We start from the raw sequence: 13,282 nt of genomic DNA, 5'->3' as shown, positions 1-13,282 counted from the left end.
ACGTCCCTTAACTTGCACTTTACAGTCAGCTCGGGATAGCGCTTGCTCACCGCTGAACTGACGGGATAACGTGCCCGTGCTGTCCTGCCTCGCTTCGGTCCTCGGCCCAGCTGTGCCAGCACTCAGCGCCCCACGGAGGGGCACGGCCGGCCGGGGAGCCCCGGGGGGAAGGCCCCCCACGGGCAGGTGCAAGGTTTTCAAATGCAAGGTCATCGCCCTCACTACCCCTATCCTCAATGGGCACGGGGAGCATAAAGCATTTATCTCCAGGAAAACCTCGTGGTACTGTTACATGCCCAAACGGCCACAGCGGGTCGGTCACTGGCTGCATACTCGCTGTCACCAGCTAGCGCCTCGCCAGACCTTGTTATCCCCAAGGAAACAGGAAGGCTCAGCACCCACATCTAATGCACTTCAGATACACCACCGGGATTTGCGCAGGGCATATTAAATCTCACAGCCAGGAACGGACGTGTCTGGCCTCGAGGTGCAGCGCAGGGATTGGGGCGTCCTCACGCCCTGGCTCCCCAGTGCCACCTCAGGCCACCAGGAAAGCTGCTCGGAGCGGTGCGGAGCGGCCCGGCCGCCATGCTGTCCCTGTGAGGGGCAGGCCGGTGCCGCACCGAAGGAGGACTGGACTTCCCGACTCCTGGCCAAAGCACCCCACAGGCAAGACACTTGCTACAAACGAACAGCTCTATGCTAAAGGTAAATTCAAATGGCCAGATTAAACACGGTACTCTGTGGTAGGCAAAATCAAACGCAGAGGTCCCTTCCAACCTCAACCATTCTGTGATTCTGTGAAAACTTAAACAACAAAAACAACCAACCCCCCAAACACTAAAATGCTATTTCAACTTCTAATGAAAGTAACTTCGTACGCTGCTGAGACACTCGAATACTTCGAGTGAAATGGGTAAGTACAATTTACATTCACCACATGCTGCTGCTTTGATTCACCAACGTTGAAGCTTAGGACTACAAATCCTTGATCTAGATTTTGTTTATAAATGAAACAAAAACAAATCGGGAAAATGAAGACCAACAGATGTGTACTAGTCACCGTGCTACAGACCTCAAGCTTTTTCTTACCACAGCCTTAAAGCACCAACACTTAGTGCTTAGTCATTAAACGATACATACCAGTAAACAGGGAGATACTTCAGAAGCAATGTAATTTCCTTATTTCTTAACTTATTGGCCAGAAACCTAAGAGGAAAGCTGCTGTAGAACATCATACTTTATTTACAAGAAATGCCATACGTTTCGCAGATTTGTACAACAGTGTCTTCATGAAAGTGAAAAATTTTACTTACTGGGGCAGCAGTATGACCTTCAGGTTTCCCACTGAACTCTGACAAACTGATGACCTAACTTCAGTGATGGCCTATTTGCAAAATATGGAAGACTTGGGTCCGTGCCAAGTATAAAATGAAAAAAAAAAAAAAAAACACATAAAAGTTTTGCTTAATAAGCTACTGACTCAGTGTCTCCACAGAAGACATTTTCGTGGTGTTTCCAATTTATTAGGTATAAATTCGGTCCAGCAGCGAATTTTAAGACACACTAGCCAAAGAAAAATTCCAAAGATAGGAATAGTCTTGTTATCAGCTTTCAACTTCACAGAGAAGTCATCTCGCTGGAGACTTATCTGTAACTGGTCATACAAATGCATTCCTTTAATTGTGAAAGGGCAAACCTTACAGCATAACCATCAATGCATTTTAGTCAATCTCCAACAGCAGAGAAGAAAAAGCTGCTTGTGGCCTGTAGCCACTCTAAAACTTTGGGGTGGAAGCTATATCAGAAACAAATACTCCTGGAAACTTTGGTAAGATCCAGCTTTTCTAGACTGACTTATGCATGAATAACCATCATAATGGTGGAGTGCAGGTATTCATTTCATAGATATGGTAACTAAAGAGCAGCTAAACCTACAAAAAGATTACTTACTCAACAAAGGTGAGACTAAAAGGTGTAAGAAAAAAATCAGTTTCAGAAACAGCCATGGACCAAGTTGTTAACGACTGATTTAACATGAAAGGATAATTGAAGCAGGCAAACCTGTAACTGAAGTTACTCGACTTGAGAAGAGCAAAACTTGTTAAATAAAAAACAACACAGTTTCCAGCTGAGCTGAGGAGAGCTGTCTGATGCTAGTAAAACAGACTTTTTCAGCATCTGTCCACACTAGTGGAAGGGATGACATTCACACAAGCATCTGATGCACACATAAGGCAACAAAGAATTTGCTATCTGGGGTGTATAACTATTTTAAAAAAGGTAAAAGTGAAAAAAGTAGAGCACTCTAAGAGGAGAGAAGAAACCTGCAAGTCCATGAAGTTTGAGAATTGTTTTACAAGTCAAATAATAACATAATGATGTGAAAGTTACAGACAAATAGGTGAAAGACTTGCTAAAGCAACACAGAAATTCCATCAGTAACAAGAACATGTCTGTCCAGAAAACATGCCCGGGTGATACCCTAGCAGGTACTGTTATGATCTTGACAGTGGACTCTCAAAATAGAATCACAGAATACCCTGAGTTGGACGTGACCCACAAGGATCATTGAGTCCAACTCCTGGCTCCACACAGGGCCACCCAAAAATCAAACCCTGTGTCTGAAGCATTGTCCAAATGCTTCTTGAACCTCCGACAGGCTTGGGGCCATGACCTGGGAGCCTCTCCCAGTGCCCGACCACCTCTGGGTGCAGAACCTTTCCCTAACCCCCAGCCTGACCTTCCCCGTCCAATCTCCACGCCGTTCCCTCGGGTCCTGTCGCTGTCCCCAGAGAGCAGAGCTCAGCACCTGCCCCTCCGCTCCCCTGGTGAGGGGGCTGCAGGCCGCCATGAGGCCTCCCCTGGCGAGGGAGCTGCAGGCCGCCATGAGGCCTTCCCCAGGCTCCTCCAGGCTATCCCATTAGTATGCCTGATTTAATTTTTCTTGTGGCAAAAAGATAACTTGGTATACAAATAAAATAACTACCACTATAAAGGAAGTCAAACTACTTGAATCACACCAGCTAAACTAGCAGAAAGCAGCCAGCTCATCTGGGCCGCGTTTACAATCAGTGCAGTTCAGGTTCATTTTCTGCTGGAAAATGTTAATGTCAAAGCATGGTGATTTGCTAGCTTTCATTCCGCGGCAAGTGGTAGGGCCATTTCAGTTAGGGAGCTTGAATAAAATACAAGCAAATAGCTTCACACAGTAGCTGAACTTAACAACCAGCGTTATATGCCTATGCTTAGCATCCATCCATAGCATTAAAACAATGCCACGTACATCCAGACATCCACAGGATTTTCAGACCCACATGCTGAGGTTCCACACACAGGCTGAGCATTTTTGCTGACCCTTCTGGAGACAGTGATGCACTCATGCCATTCATACACCATCCAGATAGATGGACCAAGGCGTGGATCAGCTGCTGGTAGCTTACAGGGTCCTGCTGGCAAGCTACAACAGCCAGAAACAAACACCAAACCTTCATATTCGGCAGCATCCAGGCCTGTCACAATATTAGCTAAATAGTTTGAAGCTAACCTGCCTAACTTGGCACCTGGCCCCAGGCCTCGCAAGAGATTAAAAAAAAATCTGCAAAGTTATTAGTAACACAGACAATCCAGCTTTCTTCCACTTACGACTTTCAGTTGACTTACAAACAGTGCACTAATACTCCAGGTTTAAAGGTGCAAGTTGACATTTGAAAACAATTAACTAGTTCAAGCCACTGTGTCTCTCTCCACTAGTCTTATGGAGAGACTTCACATTTTAGTTTCACCTGGGATAAAACGGGGATCTCATTCTGTCTGCTCTGTGCACAGTCAAGGTGGCTGAGGCCATAGCAGTTCTAAGCAACCCAAAACACGTAGCACACGAGAAAACCACACAGCTGTAGCTTTGTCACGATAAAGGATAACTTACTTGGGGAGACACTGAATGCCCCCTACCACAGTAAATTTGCACATGTAAATCACTGTTGTATTTGAAGATAAAATAAAAATCTACGCATAAATCCTACACTGTGGAATGTCTGACACCCACATGTTCCTTGATCTAGATGAAGAAGCGATCTTGGCGTTGGCCAGGTGAGACGCACAGTCACTGGATCTCCTAATACACACTGCTAGATAAAACAGGCAACACAGAAATAAAGTCAGCCATTAGTGCCACATCATTCAGTGCTACGAGGTCCACTTCCAGTATACCAGACAAGATGAATTATATTGAGCACTAGCTCTGCTTGCAAGGAAAGGAAGAGCAGAAAGTTAACGTACACTTAAAACCAAAAAGAGGCAGTTTGTACACAAAGTTGTAACTCTTACAAATTCAACACATTACATCATGAGATACCATCACACTGAACTGCTTCACATCACAGAAAAACAAAAACAAAAAACCCCGCAGCACTAGGCAGGGAGTCTGAACTCCGAAGCATGCTACCCTGTCCATCAGCAAGGTCCTTTGAAAGGCAAACTTAGCCACCAGTGCTACTGCAAATGCACCTGCTTATAAGGGATTATTCATTAAAAATAAGAAAGCATCATATTTCAAACTGTGGCATACCCTCAGATATAAGCATTGCTCCAGCTTGGATTGTCTTGTTTCAAACAGAGCCTGAAAAAGTCCAAAAATCAAAGGCATGCAGAAACCCCAGCTACCTACAATAACATAAGGAAAGTGACATTGCATCAGGCTAGAGGTTCATCTAGCACGATAATCCTGACTGAAAATGGCCTGCAGCAGAAAACAGAACCAGAGAAGTAGCAGTTCTGTGTCCCCAGGTTTCTCTCCAGCCACCACCAATTATAAGATTCAGCTTAATTATGTGAACTTAATGGTAAAGCAGATAAAAAGTTCTGACTTGCAATGACTTTTTAAAAGCTGAGTTAAAGGAAGCAAAATATTCTGAAGGAACACAGACTATTAGCTGTTTCTGAGCTTTTTTTTTTTTCCATATTCTAAAGAATCTTCTTTTAAAACCTTTAAACACACAGGTGCCAGATTCTTGCAACAAAACATGCTGAAGAACAGCAGTTATTCATCTGTTGTCTGTGACCAAAACTTGACTCTGAAACACAGCCCAAGCAAAGCTCAAGTGTTTTGAATTTCAATAGACTATACTATTCCATACGGATCTTCACCTGCTGCCTTATTTTCAGGAATTGAGAAGCCTGTTGACAAGTGGCAATATAAAAAGATAGTGCATTAATGGGAGTGTTAATGAAATAAAAGCTGTAAAAATTAGAAAATTTAAGAAGATTATTTACTACCTCTTTGCTCTCCTTCTGTTCCAGGCTGTATAAATTGCCAGAGCAGAGGCTTCAGAGCTGGTAATTGATTGTTAATGATTGTTAGTAGAGTGACATCACAGGTATCACAGTTAGCATTTATTCTTACTGGGGGAAAAAGCACATGCTACACTTTAATTTAGACTCATTAAGGCTGGAAAAGCCCTCCAAGCTCATCTGGTCCAACCATCCCTTTACCACCAATGTCACCCACTAAGCCATGTCCACCCTTTCCTTAAACACCCCCAGGGATGGTGATGCCACCACCTCACTGGGCAAGTTCTAGTATTAACAGCCATTTTGCTGCCAAGATAAAAATCTCAAGCCTGGATACAATTCTGTGCAACAAGCAAATCATTTTGGTCAGCTACAGGCCATTTTCAAGTGAGGAGGAAGAACCTGCGAAGAAGCTGAGCTCCTGGGCAAGGAGGCACAGAGCAGACATGAGGTTCACGAAGCAGCGTATCACTCCTCCCTTCCTCCAGCACGCTTAAGGCTGCCCACCTAAAGAACTGGAACGGAGACTGACACGTCAAGGATTTTGAAAGAAAAGCCTAAACAGGCAGGAGGCTGTTTGCTACCCAGACAACAATAATATGCTTTCAGCAAAATGCCTGCTTATTTCAGTGAACCTGGAGGGAAAAGCTTGTTTAGGATCATATAGAACCAATTATTAGCTCAAAGAAATGCAAGAAATACTGAAGAAATTACCCACCTAGCGTTAGTAGTTCTTGATTTGATAAGAAAATTCTGTACAAGTAAAAGAAAGCGTTCAGCTGCTGGATCCTAAGATGAAGTATTTCTGAACTGCTATTGTGATGACAAAATGCAGCTGAAAGAGCTGCTGTCATAAGTTTTCATATAGTGACATTTTTTCCTAGAACGCGATCAATCTCAGCATATGCAAACTGCCATTCACAAGGAACAGATAACTTTTATTCCTCTACAGACACAGCGTCTGCATGGCCAGATACTTTGTTATCACAACACAACCGTAAGATAAGCTGGAGAACAAGCAGTACATAAAGAAGTTATTCAGTAAATACTGGGGGGGGACACAACTCTGAGATGCTGAGGACTTGCAGGCATTCGTAAAAGCAACCAAAGCAGCAATCTAACAACAGCCTTCCACCCGACTACTGCAGAAATGCTGCTGTTGGTGACAATATTTATCTGTATTGATGTATTCTGATATTAAAGCTGCGTGTAAGTTAACCTGTCTACCAACCTGATCTTTTTCCATCAGCCATTTTAATTTGTGAAGTACTAAGTAACCAACAAACGAGCTCTAATTCAGATGATCTTATTGGAACTGTTAAAATTTGAACATGTTAAGATAACATTATACCGAAGCTATACATAAAATCTTACAGTCAATTTTTTTGTAACAAAAACTATCTGGAGTATTAGCAGAGTAAAGTAGTTTGCTGCTGTAATTTGATGTTTGTGTTACTTTGAGATAAAGGGAAGACACAGGAAAAGTCTGGAAAAATGGCACTTTGGTCATCTTTCCTATCTAAAAACAGTTTTTAAAAATATTACATCTTCCTTCTCTATTTCAAATTTCTGTCCCTCCGATATACATTAATAAATATTTACATTATAGGATATATCAGTGTGCTTGTAATACAAGATAATAATATAGCATAATTAACTATATCATTAAAACAACTCAAATTTAAGTCAAGGATTTCTAAACCTCGTGAATTCTGCCTTTCCTAAAAGCAAGAAAGTTGCAATTTAATACATTTTGTTTTACACCTATTACAATAAAGCAGAAATAAAAAGTCTAGTCATGAATAGCAACAAATAAATTAAGTTTAATAAAAAGTGTTAACCTCCTCTGTTGCACGACTATGTTTTCAGACATCATCAGTGCAGGAGCAACTGACTGAGGGACAGCATTTTTCCTGCTCCATCCTAAGCACACTGGAGGTGCCAAAAATAAAACTCAGGAGCTCATCAGACAAATCGAAGTGCTGCACTCAGTCTGCCGTGCTAATTCAAGATATGTTAAGGTACTGGATACTTACTGGATTACTTTTACATGGTGCATTTTGTGTGCTCCTTAAAAATAACTGGTGTATTCCAGAACCACATGAAAAAACTCTCTTAGTACCAGAAGCCTGATTACGCCCGCCTGATCCAAAAGGCACCCCACAGCAGGCAGTGTTCTCTACCAGAACTCTGGAACCTGCTGTAAAATTTCACGTCTTTGAACCACAGTCAGTCCCCGTGGCACTCTTACTGTTCTGCAGAGAATTCTAAACAACGACTTCTTGTTTTTAAAGTACCTTCTGGAAAATAATTTATTTAATTACAGTGAAACCTCGCAAGTCTCAAGGTATGCTGTCGCTTGATTTATATTAAGAAACAACAGCAAAACTCATGGAAACTTTGTTTCTTTACTAGGTAGTCAAAGTAGCATGAAAGAAATGGACACCTCTCAGGTCTGAGCGCCAGCCTGAAATTTCTGGGTTTGAGGTTTCTCATCTAGTTTGAAGTATGAAGATGCTCCCACAGACAAGTGGATGTATCACACCAACCATCTCATGCGTCATTATTTTCTGTTTCAGCTAAAATGTATCAATGATTATTTTCATGACATTAGCCATCAAGGCAAAGCTTGCTACGAAGGATACACAGCAGAAACGGATGGAAGCAAATTCTGCTAGTGTACCTTACATTAAGGTTGTATCAAACAAGACAGACCAACAGCCAAGCATTACTACTGGAACACAAGCACCCTGGATGAAGGCATTTATTACAAAAAGACATGTTCTTGGTATCTTCTCCTCCACTTATGACGTTTATCTAACTTTGTCTTTTGGTTTGTAAACCCTGTGGAGCACGGAGTTCCCTCCAGCCCCTGTAAGAGGGTATCAGTTTGGATCAGTTTGCACTATGACAGTACAAACACAGTTTCCTTTTACAACATGCTATCATATTGAAACTGTTATTTCTTAATTAAAAACAAAATTGTCAGACTTCAAAAAAAAAAAAAAAAAAAAACAACAAAGAAAACTATTAAATCATTAAGATCTGCCTCCATATTTATCTTTACACTTGAATACAAGATTTGACTAGGCAACTGCAAAAAGACGATCAGTGAACAGCACCACGTGTATGTAATGTTTGTACACAGAGCTTGTTCAACAGTGCTCAAAAATCACCTGGCATTACGTACAGCATCTTGCTCTTCGTTTTATGAATGATATGAAATACTTTCATTTTTAAGCATGCCACAATAACACGAAAGTCATTTACCTCAACTTATTTAAGAGACTGGTGATTTTTTTTTAAGTGAAGTTACTAAAAGTCTGCCATTACAAAGTTAGAGAGTTAATTCTAGGGGAGCATATTGTGCTGAATTTCAGCATCCTAGGTAGCGTATACCAGCACAAGTAGATCCAGGAAGAATTATCTGGGAATTTATGTCCTGCACTCGCGCTGTAAGAGCCGCTGAAAGTTTCTGAAGGAGAGATGGAAGAAAGCGGGGTGCCCGCCTGCTGACCCAGCCGTGCACGCACTGCGTCTCCACACACGAGCAGGCACTGGTAAGCTCTGCTCCACAGGAACAGGCGAAGGGAAATGATCATTAAACGTTTTCACCAATCAGGTTTACCTTCGTGACACACAAATACATGACTGTTTGATTCCCGTTACACAATAACAAAATATACTGCCAATACAAGATGACGTTGACCATGTTTTCGGAATTGAGAAGATTTCCTTTAGGAATGCTAAGGAAGCACTCTGCTGCAACCTATTTTTTTTGGCAGGAAGAGGACAAATCATCAACAAACTGGAAAGTCTCCTGCTCCCATTACATTTCTAGCAGAGATGGCACAAGCAAATCACATAAACAAGTTCAGATGTGGATTAGATAATTTCTATTTGAATGCATGTAACGCAAATGCTTTTGAGTACATTTATACATATACTTTAAAAAGTATAGCATAGATGGCAGCCTATGGCTTTCCAGGACACTCGTGTGCCATAATGAAGTTTGGTTAAGATTGTATCGAGAGAAAAGCTTTTTTTGCGCTCAGAAGCAAACAGAAATGCAGATTTTTTCCAGCAGCTCCCTGCCCGTGTCTTTACGGCTGATCACCACCCGAGAGAACAGCAATGTCTGGCACCACACAGTGCAGCTCCTCCCTTTCCTTGCTTGTTTCCCCAGATCTCTGCTACTTCTTACCTGCCCTACCTGGCACTGAAGGAGTTGTTCCTACCTTCCTGCCTTCAACCCCTTCATTGCCCTCCGGGACACTCTCCCCCTTGCTCCTACTGCCTCTGGAGATGGCTCCAGCTAAGCTCTGGACACTTCTGGACCCGACGGATGCTCTGCTGAGCCACCCAAGGCAATTTGTCCTGCTGCCAGCTGACACGAGTGCTCTCAGGACACACAAATCCCACCAGAGCTTTCCCACTCCGAGCTGTGATGCATCTCCCTCTTAAGGGAGGGGGGACCTGGTGCTCTGAACTCCTATTTACAAATCCAACAAGCAGTAAAGGCTGGCCAATTATACAACCTACACAGTATCTATGAAGCTTTTGCTTTGCAGATCCAATAGCTACAGGGCAAATTTTGTTCACTGCCCATAATTACTACCCCATGGTTGCATAAACAGTAAATACATTAAAAATCCCCCCATTGAGCTGTGATGCAGAGAACAAGTTCCAGCTTGTACATCTTCAAAGGATTTACAACAGATTTCTTTCTTCCTTTAATAATGAATTAATCACAACCCTGATCAGAACGTTAGATTAGCTGTAATTTGGATGTAGGGTTCACGCAAAAAACCCAACCACGCTACCTCCCAGTTACGACACTTAGAGAGCACGTCTTTTACAAGCACAGGGCCCCACTAACTGGGGGAAGGAGAAAAGATTTAGTTTTAATTATTCCATAAAGAACAGATCAATCATTCTCGAAAAGTAATAACTCGTAGTTTTATTCTTTGCACTAAAGTAGCGTTACACCGATTTAAAAAGCCAATCTACAGAAAGTTGGCTGCTCCTCACTTTCTAGTGCTATGCAAGCTCAAAAAAATGGGGAGGAGGGAGGAAGATCCATGAGAGATGACTGTGGAGACATTCTGGAGAAAAACAGCAATTCCTTTCCCTTCTGTAACTATAATACTTTGAAATTTGAGTTGATAGGAAAGAGTATTTTGCTCTTCTGTTTGGAGGAAAGAAAGCAATAAAAGGGAGAAAACACACGTATATCAGAAGTGCGCCCAATTTAAAACCAACAAACTGCTAAAAAGCCACCCTGTTCAAAAGTACTGAAGCGGTAAGAACAGATTTTTCCCTCACATTCTAACTTCTCCCAAAGCAGCATTGTCTTCATTTGCCTGTAAGAAGGGGGTGCAATGAAAAGGACCGCAAAGTTAAGGACAGCCACAGGCTCCCCGCAGCCCGCTTTACCCAAAGCGCCTGTATTTACCGCTCCCCGAAGGAGGGCAAGGCAAAGGCAGGCGGCGAACTGGCTGAACTGGTTCGCTACAGTCCTGCCTCCCAGGAGGAGGCACAGACGGGGCTCTCCAGAAAGCCAGGGCTGACTCAGGCGGCCGATCCCGCGGGGATGACAAGCCCGAGCCGCACGTCACCTGCCTGAACCCATGGCACATGCCCGAGGAGCGTCCTCCTGCGCTTCGGCGGCTTGGAAAGCTACCAAAATGCTGTGAGATGCCACGGAAAGAACTTTCACCTCCAGCCTCCCCTTGTAATGATCGTTCTGGGGCCTTCATTATTACAGAAAAAACATCAATCGACTGTGAAACCAAAGCGGTCCTTCCTTCTTCCTGCAACGCGCCTCTTGCCTTCCTTGGAGGGAAGGCGAGCGAGGTGCTAAGGCCAAGGACAGAAAGGGGCAGTGAGCAGGAAGGAGCAAAGGTCTGGAAACTGAAGCCAGCTACAGAGATTTTAACCGACAAGAAGCTGCTATTTTCTTCTGTGCAGACAAAAGCTCTGGGAAGGTCACCAGAGGCAGTTCTTGGCTGTCCTCAGCCACCTCCTCCCTCCCTCTGCAAACTCTGCGTGAACAAGAGTAAGCGGGTATTCTGCTGGGATCAAGGGGACACCACCAGTTACCCAGCGAGCTACGCTGTACATCAGGCCTCAGGACAGGCAGCCGGGAGCCAGGAGAGCTACCCGAGCCCAGAGAGCCGCTGGTGGCTGCGCTGTGCTCAGTTGCGGTCACAGAGCTGCTCCATCTCTGCCGCTACCTGGACTGCTTGCTGTCAGCAGTACTCGGGATCAGGTCAGGAACAGCAGCAAGCAATACCTGCAAGCCATGCCTGCAAAACCTCCGGTTTCCTATTCCCATATAAGTGAAGCTGTGCTAGCTCAATCCCCCTCCAGGTAGTAAACCTTAAATTGGGTCAGAGAGCTTCTGGAGGGTCAGCGCATATCAAAGTCATATTGAGTTGATGCCTCATTTTCACCAGAGGAAAAATACCAACCCAGAAACAAGACCAAAAATTTGTGAAACTTCCAGAAGTTTGAGCCACACCAGCAGGAGTTACTTGCGGAGATGTGTGTGCGCTTTTTATACAAGGCACCAGAACAATTTCTCTGCAGTAACTCTTACAAGCTGCTTCCCATCCAGCGCCAGCAAACGAAGCTACTGTTCCCATGTTTCTGCACGTCCACAGCACGTGGACACAACGACGGGCAGCCCTCGAGGAATGGGAGCGAACGCACGGCCAGGCAAAGCAGGGTCCGGCCTCACAACAGCCGCCTTGGCACAGTGCTCACAGGGACTGCTCCGGGCAGCTGCTCCGCAAGTAGCTACAGCAGCGCAGCCTCGCATACAGAGAAATCGTAACGTAGCCACTGGCTGGATTACAAGCACTAAGACAGCAAGCGAGAGAAACGCAAAATACGGCTAACTGCAGGTTCACAAGTAATTTTTTCCAAACAAGAATCAATGGCTGTGCTTGATTTTTAGGGGACTCTTCTACACCACAATACAACAGCCACATTTTGGTAATAAACCCAATCTTTGTCATTTATGCTTACAACAACTCTGTGCTGCTCATTGAGATCTTTGAGCCAGTCAGTGCTTTCTTGCAGCCAATAATGAAAGAAAAAAATAATCAGAGAAACGCTTGCAGACATTGCTCATTTCAGCACAGTTTCAAAGACCAAACCCAACCCAAGATTTGGACAGTCCTCCCAGAGCACCATCCTTTGGAATTGCTTTAGCCTTCCACCTGCTATACGTGTATGTTAATAATCTACACGAAATGAAGCAGAATTACATTGAGTTCTTATTTATGTTTCCGGTTCTGTTAGTATGCAGAGTGTTCCTGCCACTGAGGTTTCCTCCACAATACATGCGGATCTCCTCTCCCAAATACCTGACACAGCTTACTAATTACAGTTACTATTATTTTTGCAAAGCGCATGCTAGCGCTCATTACCAGAGATAACTTAAAGGGTATTCTACATGATATTTTGCTAGCAAATGAAGCTGCTCGGAACGGAGTAATTTATCACTACGCTTTCCTTGTTTACATCGTGTGACCGAATTCATCCACTCATCGTAAAAGGACCCCGCATTAGTGTCGTTAAAGAAAAAGGAGCCCCCAAGAAGCGCGTTGTGCCGTCCGTAACACAGCCAGACCCTAAGAAGAACGCGGATCGGAGTGGACCCACGAGGATCCCGGGAAGCATCAAGGTCGAACCACGGCGGATTTCACCCACTCGTGGGGGATCGCTGCCTGACACACCTCGCTCCGGCCGCGTTTTATTGCGGATCCGCTGCCGCTGCTGGCACCCATCCCGGCCGCCTGACGAGGCGGGAGCCGACGGGAAGGCAGCGCTTCCACCGCACGGGGCCGGCGGCTGCTCCGCCTCGGCTCCAGCACCGACAGCGGCGCCCCGCAGGCCGCGGGCACGGCCGGGAAGCGGCCGCGCTGCCCCCGCTCGGGGCCGGCCGCGCACCGGAGCTGCCCGTGGCGCTCCCCGCCCCCGC

General features: G+C 44.5%; 1 protein-coding gene across 3 annotated transcripts in view; it reads right to left on the bottom strand.

Moving 5' to 3' along the window:
- PKP4 (plakophilin 4) overlaps nt 1-13,282 on the bottom strand; it is an 88,639-nt gene that overhangs the window by 74,791 nt on the left and 566 nt on the right. The window lies entirely within an intron of this gene.

The sequence above is a fragment of the Aythya ferina genome (genome assembly GCF_964211825.1).
Source record: "Aythya ferina genome assembly, chromosome: 6".
Taxonomy (NCBI): Eukaryota; Metazoa; Chordata; class Aves; order Anseriformes; family Anatidae; genus Aythya; species Aythya ferina.
The sequence above is the reverse complement of the archived record's forward strand: the minus strand, read 5'-3'. Positions and strand labels throughout refer to the sequence as shown.